The 13,093-nt window shown below is 43.0% G+C and overlaps 1 protein-coding gene across 5 annotated transcripts in view; it reads right to left on the reverse strand.

The window, feature by feature from the left end:
• Positions 1-6,229, reverse strand: part of FRS2 (fibroblast growth factor receptor substrate 2) — a 50,133-nt gene extending 43,904 nt beyond the window's left edge. For 2 of the 5 annotated variants that reach the window (XM_063396489.1, XM_063396486.1), the window contains exons 1-2: positions 6,089-6,214; positions 680-815 (exon numbers count right to left, since the gene is read on the reverse strand). The gene's annotated coding sequence lies outside the window, so the exon portion shown is untranslated. Of the gene's footprint in view, positions 1-679; positions 816-6,088 lie in introns of all 5 variants that reach the window. The other 3 variants (XM_063396487.1, XM_063396484.1, XM_063396485.1) reach the window with 2 other exon arrangements.
• Positions 6,230-13,093: the final 6,864 nt, after the last annotated feature.

Below are 13,093 nucleotides of genomic sequence, written 5' to 3' on the forward strand. Positions count from 1 at the left end.
GCAGAAGATTGAGACATTGCTACCAAGATCGAACACAGCACTAGATCGTTCCTTTCTCACTTCAAGTTTAAATATAAACTAAAGTTTGCATTTCTGCAGGAGAAAAAGAGGAAATTGTTAGAGTTCCCTCTTTAAAGCATCAACATCTCCATGAGGGAAAAGTGTCTCACTGTCCTAAAGCATGGTAAAAGCAGTCAACTCTCCATCCTGTCAAACATCTTGCAAGTAATGAAATAAAGACATTTCATCTCAGAAATTCATCTAGTATTGTGCTGATGAATATCTTTCAAATGTCCACACAACTGGGTCTCTTCCAAGTCATGATATTTTATGATTCTCAGCGAGCAGTATTGCTACAATCACATTTGCCCAATAAATAATGGTAAGAATGAAATGTCCCCACCTGCATATTGTGGCAGGTGTCAGACTATCATAGAAGAAGGTAATATCCCTGTGCAAAGCATTTAAGAAAATTTTCATGAAAGACAAATGCTTCATCTGTGCAATCCCAGCAGGTAAGAACCACTATGCAGTTTAACTTCTGTGGCAGCAGTGACAGGAGAACAGTGAAAATATCAACACACTATTTTAAACTGCAGCTCTCATGAGAGATCAAAGATCTGTAATTTGCATTAGAAACACAGAAGCCCAGGTATGTTCGATGGAGAGTCTATTTTACCTCTGGAAAGGCAGGAAATTAAAGCTATTTTTCACCATTGCATCACCAGCACCCAGCATGGATCAGGGTTTACAGTAACCATCACCACTGTGTCAATGACAGCAGTAGCATCTCAACCCCGCCAGGACCAAAATCACTGTGAAGAAAAGCCAAGGAAAAGAGTCAGTTCTTCAGACTGACAACATGGGATTCCAGTCCTGACTTGGGCATACATACAGGGAAACTATCGCTATCTCAGATATGCCAACTGCCCAACAGTATTTTACATTTGCTACAAGCACAGACAATTAATACTGTATTTCTAAATTAGGTTTTTCTCAACAGCAAAGTAACAAACACATATACAAGAAAAAGCTGAATAGCAAGATATAATTGAGCACCTTTTCCATAAGATACACGTTTATCATAAATAAAGGAAAGAAAAAGGATAGGCTTAAAACCTACATTTTTTAAATGTATTTTTTTTAATCCTGGTCCAAAAATGTACCAAAAAGAGGTGTTTCCATCTACAGCCAAAACAGAACCTAAACATCTATTTAAAAAAAAAATAAAAACAACAACAAAACAAACAAACAAAAAACCACCCCACACAGTTCTGTGGGAAGAAACAGCAGGTCTATTAACTGGCTGATTCTAGAAGCTGAAGTAAATAAAGGCCATCCAGCATGGTCAGGTATGGTTGCAATGACATGCAACACATTGAGTTTACACTTGCAGTATCTGAGAGGAACACACTGCCTAACACACGTAGCAGTATTACTTTGTTGACTGAGATTCAAGCAAAAAGTTCAGAGATTACCCTGGACTGCCTGAGAAGTCAGTGACAGATTACATATCACTCCTGTGACAAGCAGCATCTCATCTCACTACCCCACATATGGCTGTAAAAGCATTTTAGAAAAAGAACAAAATAAAACATGAAATTAAAGTACTCTAAGACATGAGAAGGAAACAGTCAGTAATCACAATGCCATTTCCACTAATTAGAAAAGAACAGTCCCAAGCATGCAATAATCATGATTTTTATTGTATAAACATCAGAAATAAGTTATTAGTTCTTTTTATTTAAGCCAAGAGGTAATTATTTTTGTTGTCATTTAAAGCTTGAGGGGAAAACTGAAATTGTGGAGAATCCCATGGTTGCAGGAAGAGGCAATGCAATAAAGAGTGAACTAAATTTGCCACCATGACTGTTGCCACTCTGTCAGATGCAGTGAAGATGAAGCTTTGAAAAGTACACTATAGTTGGAGAATACACGACATACATACTCAGACATTTGCATGCACACATACTTATATGAGAAAGCACCACACACCTGTTTATCACCAGGTCAAGTTTAGAAAGAATCATCACATCTAGCACTGATTACACAGAAGGGCCAACAACAAATGATGTTAAAGAGTGGAAAACTGAAAGTCTATTACAACTGCTGTTCTACAGCTCATACATAACCAAAATACCATCTGCATGCTCTACATCTCTGGACAGCATTTTCTCCCAACACTTTCTCAAACTGTTTTGGTAAAAAAACAGTAGCAGACAAAAATAAAACCCAATACATTTTTACAGAAAACATTACTTAAGAGCTGCAGATAGGTCATCTCTTTCCAGCAGTAGCTACTGCCCGGTTACTCATCACCACTGAGCAAAGAGAGACTACCACCCATACAGACTTGCAACAGAGTGAATCATGAAAGAGTACACTAATCCACTTTGGGAAAAATTAATCAAGGTAACTGACCAGTGAAGGTAGGCTGAGCTAATACTGTCCATTTAATGGCTCATTATGCCTAAAGCATGTAACACTGCATATGGGTTCTCTGGTGGAAAAGATTATTACACATGGTAATCTATGGCAGAGGAGGGACAAATGGATGGAGGATACTGTATCTACAATATTCACAGATATTAGGGGAGAAAAAAAGATAAAAACCAATGCCTATCCATATCCTGAAACTTTAACTACAACCTCTATCATAGGCTGAATAAGACAGATTTTGAAAACCACTAATCATTACTGTTACTTAAGAAGAGAAGTCACAGACTGCCTTCCCAGAAACTGTGTGAAGTTAGAATGCATATCTTACATCAGCCTCATAATTTTCACAGATTTATTCTGTCTCTTTATCTGTCTCTTTATCAACTTGTTACTGCAAAATACACTGCCATTTTCTTAGAGGACACTCTGATCACTAACTTTCCTTATTTAAGTCTTTTAAATTTAAAAATTCAACATACAATTATTCATACATGATTTGAAGAACACCAATTGTATGAAACAATAGGTACCAATTTTTTTTATTAGTTACTATACAAAAGGCCAGATTCTTCCCCCAAAATCCCTTCAAAGGACACATACCACTCTGGTTTAAGGGGTTTTAGATGTAAATATTCCCATCAGCCATAACCAAATGATGCCTTCAATCCCTTAAGGCTGTAGCATATTAACTTCACAGAATTAGGCCAGCATCAAATATACTTTAAACTGGCATAATGTGTCACTGTCACCAAAAGAAACAGACACACCCTGCTCCCCTTACTGCTTGCTTCCACCCCCAATCTCTACGCCAGCACAAATGTTTGTGCAGCAAACTGATCCAGCTCAAGCGAACCCTTCCCTGCCTGCCCCTCCCCCAGGTCAGCTCGATCCTCAGCCCTGCTCACCACATAACCCTACAAGTATTTGCCTGCACAAAGGAGGAAGCAGCGGAGCAGGGTAGAAGCAAACAGCCCCATGTTTTTCCGTGGTGGAGCTGGGCTGTGCCAGCTGTATGCCAACGCAAAGAGGAGCTTTAGGTCCAAGGCTGGAGCCCTGCAACACCAACCTGAGAGATGCAGGCCTATGGTGTGCCACTCTCACCCTTCCTCTCTGGGATCCCACCCCTGCACTCACACAGCCACTGACAGCGGTGCAACCGCCGGGGGAGTCGGTTCAGGGTGCCCAGTCAACTCAAAACTAATTCTACCAAGAAAAAAAAACAACAAAGTTGCTGATTTTCAGCCAGTACAGGTTCGTGAACCAGTTCCCAGTGCAATCCCTACCAGCACAAGGAAGAAAGAGAAGGAAGGATGCTGGGAAGGTGGGAGGTCCAATTTTAATCAGCTTGGGATGCTGCGGAAACACTCAGACACCATCACATTTTAAATTACAACCTGCCCGCACAGCAGAATGTGACTATTTTAATCAATTTTTTCCTAAGATTACACCTTATTCCAATCTTTGCAGGAACCTAAGCAGCCACAGTCTACTTGAGCACAAGAAGCAAGAAGTGAGGCTAGTTTTGAGGCTAGTTCACTACATTAACCACTTTCACCCTTCATTTTCAATAAAGCAAAGAGAGAGTGTTAGTTTCTCTAACTTAACGATATTTTTACCAGATAATTGTTTCAAACATCACTGATTAAATGACCTCAGTATTTGCATAAGAAGATCATACACGGAATAAAACCATTGCAGGCATGTTAAGTATTATCTTAACCATAGTTTAGTACTTACAAGGAATTTAAATGGTTCTGGTAATTAAAGTCGTCTAACAAACCTCTCTACTCAGGAGTGAATTTCATCCATTATTCAAAAAGTTGTTTTGCTTGAACTACAAGTCCAAATGATCACAGAAATGAACAAAATTAATTTCAATGAGGTCATAATCAGACACCTAATAAACATGGATGTAGCTACTTTCAAGCTAACTTTTCAACAACAAAGTATCATAAGTAGGAATACAGACTGCTAGCAACAACTGTTTTAACTTATAAACAACGGGATTTATAACTGAATTGTTACATTTAGCAGAGCACTATTTCCATGCAAAGGCAATGTCCGCTTACGTTCATCCAGTTAACAGAGATATAATCATATCAATTCAAAAGGAAAGACATATCAACATGACAGTTCAAGAACTGAAGTGCAGAGATGCTTTTTACTGAAAACTAGTCTTCCCAAGTGCCATACATTATATTTTTCCAGTTAATGAAACTCTCTTACAAAGCTAGATTCTTCCACAGTCTGCCACCTGCATACAGCAGCATTATAAGACAACTGATCTTCTCTTTAACAGAAATTTCATGTATGGCAAAAAGGTGTTGCAAACTACTCTGCCTATAAAAATTACAGAGAAGAACAGTTCCTTTTGACTACAATTCACCACCAACACTTGAGACAAAACACTGAACTGGCAAAGGAGCAAAATCCTGAAAATTTAACCATTTAACATATTTAACGTATATATTCATACAACTGCTGGCACTGTTTCAACAAGCATTTTCAAGGCATTCTTGTTAAAGTTTAAAAAATGCCAGGAATATTTAAAAGTCACAAATAAAATGCTTATTAAAAATATTAATATCAAACCATAGTTAGCAACTTTTTCAACACTTACTAAAATATTTTGATTTCTACACTATTTCTTCATTCTAATAATAACATTACTTTCACAGTCCAACAACATTCCTAGCGATTTCTAATCATGATTATCACATCTTATGCATTGACTTCGAACAAGATGAAGTGACCAGGAAGATGAAAAAACATGCATTCTTCTTCAAAAATTTCAAGTTTCCATGAGCACTGAAGCCAAATCAGTACTGAGGCACCTTTCGACACCTGTATGTTTTCAGATCTATCCTTGCTGCATTTACGTGTATGATATGTCACAGAAAGGGCAGTTGAAAATGACGAGGGAGTGAGCTCGGTATCGCTTTCATTCATACACACAGCATCCCTTTCAAGGGTCTGGAGGGCCTCCTTCCCTCCCCTGGCAGGCTCTGTCTGCGGGTCCCAGCCCACCGACCGCACAGAGCTCTCAATTATTCTCAGGGCTCGCACCTCCGAAGTCCCCCGGTTTGCTCAGCGAGGTGGAATAGCAAACGCACCTCTCTTGGCAGGCATGTGACGGACGCAGCTGAGCTAGAGGAAGGTGCGAGGGCTTGACAGGTGACACGAGATGAGACACAAACAGCAGACACGCCGAGCGACGAGGAGGCGCTCGGGCAGCCGGGACCGCTCCCCGGCCAGACCTGCCTCCAACACAGCCACAGCAGGGACAAATGCATCGCCTCGTCTTTTGTTTCTAAACTCGCACTCCGCTCGTCCCCCTCCGCTCCCGCCCCAGCCCCAGGGTAAGGCAGCGATCCCCCTCCGTGCCCGGCCTTCCCTGCCCAGAAACAGCCCCGGGCCGGAGCCCCCGTGCCCGTGGGGGCCCAGCCGCCGCCGAGCTCCCGCGCCCGGACCCGCGGGGAAGGAGAAGCGGGTCCTACCGCGGGTACACGGCCAGCCCGGCTCGGCGGGAGGAGGCCAGACGAGGGACTGCTCCGGGGCCCGGGGGGCTCCACTGGCAGGGGGCGGCAGCGGAGCCGACCAGGCACCCCGCAGGAAGGAGCCGGGGGAGGGGGAGAGGACCAGCACCCACCTGGGCCATGAGCCCCGCGCTGGCCGCCGGGCCGGGCCGCCTGTGACGGGCGAGACGGCGGCCCCGCGTCGGGCCGGGGCACGGCTGCGCCTCCGACCGCGGCAGCGACAGGGCCGCGCTCTGGGCCGGACCCTGCCCGGCTCCGCTTCCGGAGCGCGGCGCGATCGCCTTCCGGGGCAGCGCCCGGGGAGCCGCGGGGCGGGCGGGGCGCCGGGCACCGGCACCGGCACCGCCCGGGCGGCGGGGCGGCCGCGGGGCTGCGCTGGCAGCGGCCGGGGGCCCGCGGGGAGGGAAGCGGCCGCGAAGCGCGTCTTATTGGTTAAAAAAAAAAAAAAAAAAAAAAAAAGAATTAAAGCCATAATTGCGCGCACAGCTCTGGGAAGGATGGGCTCGGCTCGCTGTAACTTTTGTAGCACTCGATGTGACGGTGTTACCTTGGGCGCTGCCGCGGTGACTCCTCGGCTACAGCCATCGGAGTTGTGTAGGTAAGGTTGCACTACATGCGACTGAACGCAAAGGCAGGCGCTGTGCACATTAAAAACAAAGATACAGCACAATTGATGTGGAAACGAGAACCAGAGGAGGTGCCACACCTGTGCGGGTTTCTAGAAACGCTTAACACTCCTGTTAGCCAGTGCAAAAAATCCCGTATGTTTGTTCTTGCTCTCGCTACCCCGTCTCACCGTGTCTGTTCCCTCTTTACAGACCAATACGTGTGACAGGTCTTGGGCCAGAAGATACTGTGATTACAATTAATCTTGAATGTGTAGGTTTTGTCCCAACATACACAGAAACACACTGCTCACAGCCAGCAGCCTGCATAAAATTCAGCTTTGTCTCTTCTTGTTATTCACCTGCTTCAGCAGTAATCTAACTTCTGAACTCTTCCCCAAACAATGCCTTGCACCAGATTGCTTCATAGAACAGGTCTGTGTCTGACTTTCTCAGGGGTTGTGCAGCTCCTCTTTTGACTCTGTTTCAGTTACCTCATGAGAAGGAGAATAGAAAATCTTGCTCTCACAGTTGCTCACTTTCTTTTCTTCCCTGGACAGTCACTGCTTTGTAGCAGAAATGTCGAAAGTAAATGGATCACAGTACTCCACTATCCTAACATTCATTTGATCTGTAGGCTGTGTGAGAACTGAAATAGCTGAAGTCCATGCAGAAATTTTCTTCAGATGGACATACTAGAGAGGTGATAATACCTAGAAGGAAAATGAGGGTGGAGAGAGCACAACTGTGTTTTGGCATTTGTACTACTGCAGCTGGCTCCCATGCATGTGAGTCAGGACCCAGAGGACTAGATGGATAAAGCAGAGCAAATGGGGTTTTCCTATATCTGAGTCATGTAACAGGTGAAGTCATGTAGCAAACACTGACATCTAACATACAGTATGTGCTCGTATGCCATAAACATTATCTACCAATGGGCTTCAAAACAATAGGTTGTTCTCAAACATCTGCAGGATTCCTTGTGACCTTCAGGTCACAGGACTGGCCTTAAAGTTCAGATGCCGTTGTTGATCCCAATCTGTGAGTGCACATTCAACTGAGTATTGTGCCTTGCAAATTTTCCCTAGTCTTTTCAACAGTGTCTGGATGAGCAAAGAACAGTTTCAAAGTGTCTCTTCTTCTGGGTCATTTATTTATTTTCTCCTCCCTCTAGTTCTCACCAAGCCTTCACTGGTTCATTTGAATGCTGCACTTAAATTACGTCAGGATTTGTATCAAATTAGGATAGCACAGCATCTCCTTGGCAGTCAAGTTCAACATCTTCATCAAAGGTGAAGTGCTGTGTTTGTTAATTTGTGAAACTGGTCATCCTTACTGTTTACCTGAGTGTTACCTTACCCAGCTCACCCAGATTTACTGACAGACCAATTCAGTATTTAGATATTGGAACTGCACTTTGTGGCTGTTAAAGATCTTTCTCTGGGGGATTTTCTTGCTTCTTGAGACCTTGCTGTGTTGCATTCCTGGTGGGAATTTCTGTTCTGTTGTTGTTCCTTCTTCTTCTCACTACATGGATGTTTTGGATCCATGGCATATTTGTTGCTGCTCATATCTGCAATCATTTCTGTCACCTCAAACTGAGATTATTGCAGCTCTGTCCTGATGCTGCATCAAAGTCTTTCAAAGATTACATAGCTGCTTACAGATTTTTGTAAATGATGAACTTCTATTGCTTTAAGTCCCTTGATGGCATCTTCATTTCTGTTAGATCTTGCTAAACTTTCTTTATATCAGCTTTGAAATAAAAAGCCTTCTGTGTTGTTTTACTGTAGCTGACATTCTCTCTTTTTAAAAATTAGGTGCTGCTACCATCTTTAAAACTTTTCCATAAATGTTTCATCCATAGATAAAATTTGTAAAATTATTATTTTAGTAACTAAACTTTTCAAATTGTTTGCTTCAGTGTTTTTTATATGGTATTATACAGCCACTACAGGGTGTACTAAATGCATGGCTTTTCTGAGGCAAGAGAATTTTAAAATTAGGTCATAGAAGTATTTTGGAAAGATTCTTAGTATTTTAAGAGGAAATAAATTTGAACTGCATCAGATATACCATAGACTGTATTTCCAGAAGTTCTTATCACACTGTCCTAATGTATTTCAGTGTTGGATTCACAGACCACTCTTGTTCCAGCTCCTGAACTCTTACAAGATGATACGAACATGTTTTGGTGGCTTTTCTAATGAAATTTGGACTGTGCAAGTGAAGTGCTTTTGCCCTTGGCCTACATTGATTTAGGCAGTATTCAATAATTCTGTAATAATTCAATTCTGTAAGCAGGAGCTCAGTCCAGTCACATACATTTTAACAGCAGATGTTTTCCCTGTCCTGAGCACTGGTGAGGCCTCACCTCGAGTCCTGTGTCAGTTCTGGGCCCCTCACTGCAAGAAAGGCATTGAGGTGCTGGAGCATGTCCAGAGAAGGGCAATAGAGCTGGGGAATGGTGTAGAGGGTAAGTCATATGAGGGGCAGCTGAGGGAGCTGAGGTTGTTTAGCCTGGAAAAAAGGGAGACCGTATGTCTCTCCACAACTACCTGAGAAGAGGCTGTAGTAAGGTGGGGGTCATCCCTTTTTCCCATGCAGCTGGCAACAGGACAAGAGAAAATGGCCTCAAGCTCCACCAGGGTGGATCAGGTCGGACATCAGGAAGAATTTCTTTGTGGAAAGGGTTGCTAACCAGTGGAATGGACTGGGGAAGGTGGAGTCACCATTGCTGGAGGTGTTCAAGAAGCGACTGCACTTTGTGCTATGATGTAGTTGACAAGGTGGTGATTGGTTACAGGTTGGACTCTGTGATCTTAGAGGTCTTTTCCAACCTAATTGAGTCTGTGATTTATTTTATTAAAACAGTGTTTTCTTATTTATTTTATATTTTTTTCTTAATATCTGGATCTAACAGAGAGGACTCTTGGGGAATAGAAGGCCAAATTCTGCATTGTGTTTGTGCAGTTTCCATTCATATGCTATTCAGAGATTCATGGCAACAAACTTCTCAAGGCCATGAAATGGAGACTTATATCTCTTTTTTTCAAGAACTTTGGAACCTTTCACATTTCGTGTATAGTTTTCCTTCTCATCAGGGAAGTCTTTTCTGACTGGTGTGAGGTATGTCTACACCAGCACAAAACTTGGATGTGTTTTTGGAGATGAATATGGACTCAGATCCTTAATGTTTCAGCTATAACTTCTACTCTTGCAGTAAACATAGAAGAGTATACAGTTTCTCTTAAAAATAAAATCACAGCAACAGCCTCATGACAAACCCCAGAACTTTGCAGTCACTTTGTTTTGTAATACAGAAGGCCTTTGATATTCTTGTAGGCACCACCTAACACAGCTGTAGGTGAGGGCTGTACTATAAACACTCTTTCCTGGTTTATAACTGCAGTGAAAGCATGTTTCAGGTTGAAATGCGGTGCTGAAGCTTGTGCACTTTCTCTGCTATAGGAGGCTACCTACAGTAATTGTATTCTGACCCACATTTTCCAAAATCCATTTGACACTAGAAACCCCTTCTTTTTAAAAATAAACCCCCACTCATTCAGACTATAACAACATTTCAGAAGCTGGAAAACAAATTTACAAAGAGAAAGAGATGGACTTAATGTGCTAGTCTAACAGACTAACTTCAGTCATGTCACACTCTGCGTCCCCTCATGTGTGGCATGTTAAGTAGAATAACCCTTTGTATATCACATCAATAAATTTTTGTTTTCACAGCCAAACAACCCCTCTGCGTACAGTAAGGCCCATACAGCAGCTACTTATGGCCAGATCCTGTCCTTCTTATGAAAGAACACTTCCACAGTTAATAGTTGGGGGTTTTTTTTCAGAAGGAAGTGCAAGGTTGAGCTAGTTTAAAGCAGTAGTTTACTGCTTCATTTATTGTCATTAGTTGTGATTTCACTTAAAACTGAAAAAGAAAGTATAAATCGAATGGTAAATAGAGGTGTCTTGCATCTGGACATTTTAATTCACATAAAGAATTTTTCCTGAAATGACTGCTGGACTATGACAAACTTTCTGCTCTTACAGGGAAAAGTGGAACAGAACTGGTCATTCAGGAATTCTTCTGATGGCTATTGGTATTGTAATTTGGTTTTCCTCGGTTTTATAAATCGTCTTGTCCTTGTACAAATAAACATCTGACAAGGTTAAAAGATCCATGAGTTCTAAGTAATATTCTATGAAGAATAGGGTAATTGTTGTGACAGTTGGTCAGTAAACTTTCAAAGATAATAGGAGTTGCAAAAATGTAGTTTTAAACTTAGATATCTCCTCTGACCTCATTTTAGTTTGAGCTTGCTGTCTGAGGTATTTTGTAGTTTATTCTTAGAGATTCTAGATGTCTGGTCCTTTATCATTTTGTTGGGGCTTAGATTTGTTTCTTTTTTACTTATAGAATTTTTCCCCTTAATTTTAGGAGACTAACTACTGGGTACTTGTGGGTGCTTGACCAAAACAAAGAAGTGGCCAAAGGAGATTGTGGCACCGAGCTACACCTTTTGGTTTTGGGTCTCTGGGAATTTTTTCTCAAAGGGGGGAGATAACGTGAGTTTTTGGGGGAGGAAAAGGACAGGGCTGGGGGCAGCTTGGAGCTCTTGCTCTCGGCATGGGAGAGGACGGTCGGGCTGCTGCTCGCTGCAGGAGGAGCTGACTGTCACCAAGTCCTGTCCTGGGAAATCTACCCAGGAAATCTACCCGGGCTTGTGTGCCCAGGGACTCTGAGCTCGCCTCCTCCTGCCCTGCTGGGCCGGCCCTGTCCCACCGTCGCGGCTTCTCCGGCGCTGCTTTGAGGCTTTCCTGCTGCTCTGTAGCCCTGCCCTGCCCAGCCCTGCTGGGACACCCCTGCCGCTCCAGCTGCCAGCGCAGAGCTCCTCATCTCATCCACCGGCCCGGGACTTTCCTCCCTTCCAGTTCGGCCTCTCGGAGCCCTGCAGGGGCACCGAGATCAAACTGCTCTGGGCTTTTGTAAAAGAAAGCCCTCGAGGTTCCTGGTTCTGTTTATTATTATGCTGTAGTTGTGGTTTGTTTGTTTGCTTTCTCATACATACCAGTAAAGAACTGTTATTCCTATCTCCATACCTCTGCCTGAAAGCCCCTTTAATTTTCTAAATTAGAATAATTTGGAGGGAGGGGATTTGAATTCTCCGTCCCTAGGGAGGCCCTGCCCCTCCCTAGCAGATACCTGTCTTTCAAACCAAGACAGATTTGAATACGGAAAGCCTGAAAAACATCATTGCAAGTGAAGCTGCTTTTGGGGCCTCACAAGTACATATTAGTTCTTCTCACAAGTTACTGTTCTGTGATTGTTTCCCTGGAGAACCATCAGTTTGTTGAATGTACACACATCTGTTTCCAGGTTATTACACCTGTAATAAACAAGTGGGATATAAATCTGATTAAGGGCTTCAGAACTGTGTACACAGGACTATGTGCTGTGTCCGAAACAGTGTCCAAAGAACACCATCACAGTGGCAGATTTTTAGAAATTAGGCAACATGTGGAGCTGTGGTTTTTACTTCCTTGTGAGCACCAAGTATGATAGAACTGAGTTGCCTATCATACAGCATTTTTCCATTTTGTGCCTTTTGAGGGACAGAATAGAGGCCTCTCACAGAAGGAAACAGTTATTTTTAATCTCTGCATGCAAAAATGCCCTTTGCCTTATTCATTTAGTGAGTAAATACTTAGATTTCTTAGGGCATTTTTCATTGTGTTAGTTGATACTTCATCAGTATTAGTGGAATTATGTCTGCGCTTCTTTTGCAAGAGCAGCAACAGAGTTTCATTTTGCTTAAAAGGAAATGTGGGTTGGGTCTGCAGCAGGGCTCGGTACTGCACAGCTCAGAGTTGTGGGAGTTAATGTTGAAGAATCTTGGTGGTGGGAGGATTCAATTGCATCTGGTTCTCTGTGTGTCCAGGTTTCCTGTGTGGCATGTGATGGAAGCAAGCGGACAAAGAGGATCACTTGGGATCCACTCTGAAAAAATGCTGGCTAAACTTTTCACTGTGAAATGACATTTATGTGACTGATGTCACAGTGACAGGGGAATAGTGCTAAATAATCTTGACAGCTGCTAGGCTTGTGTCAGTTGTGTCCCATGAGCCAGTATTACAACTGCTATTGGAGAACTTGTGGGTGGACTGTGCACCTTTGCCTCAGCCACAACAGTGCTAATTCAGGAATGTTCAGTTAAGTCCACACTGCGAGTTCACAACCAGGACACTGACAAATATACTCTGTTTTGCCAACACAGCAAGTGTTTCAGTGTTTCAGTGCACAGGTAGAACAGGCAGGCAAGTACAGATGCAAAACTTAAAAGTGTGTCCCCCAAAATCCTCAAAATAACAGAGTTGGAAGGAGCTGCTTGCTCCACTTGGAGTTTGTGTCAGTGAACTTTTTTTTGCTAGACACCTTTTATGCAGAATGTGCATATTCGAGGCTAGGAGAAGCCATCCTGTCCTTTTCCTGTAGTTCAGTGATTA

The sequence above is a fragment of the Prinia subflava genome, chromosome 4 (genome assembly GCF_021018805.1).
Source record: "Prinia subflava isolate CZ2003 ecotype Zambia chromosome 4, Cam_Psub_1.2, whole genome shotgun sequence".
Classification (NCBI taxonomy): domain Eukaryota; kingdom Metazoa; phylum Chordata; class Aves; order Passeriformes; family Cisticolidae; genus Prinia; species Prinia subflava.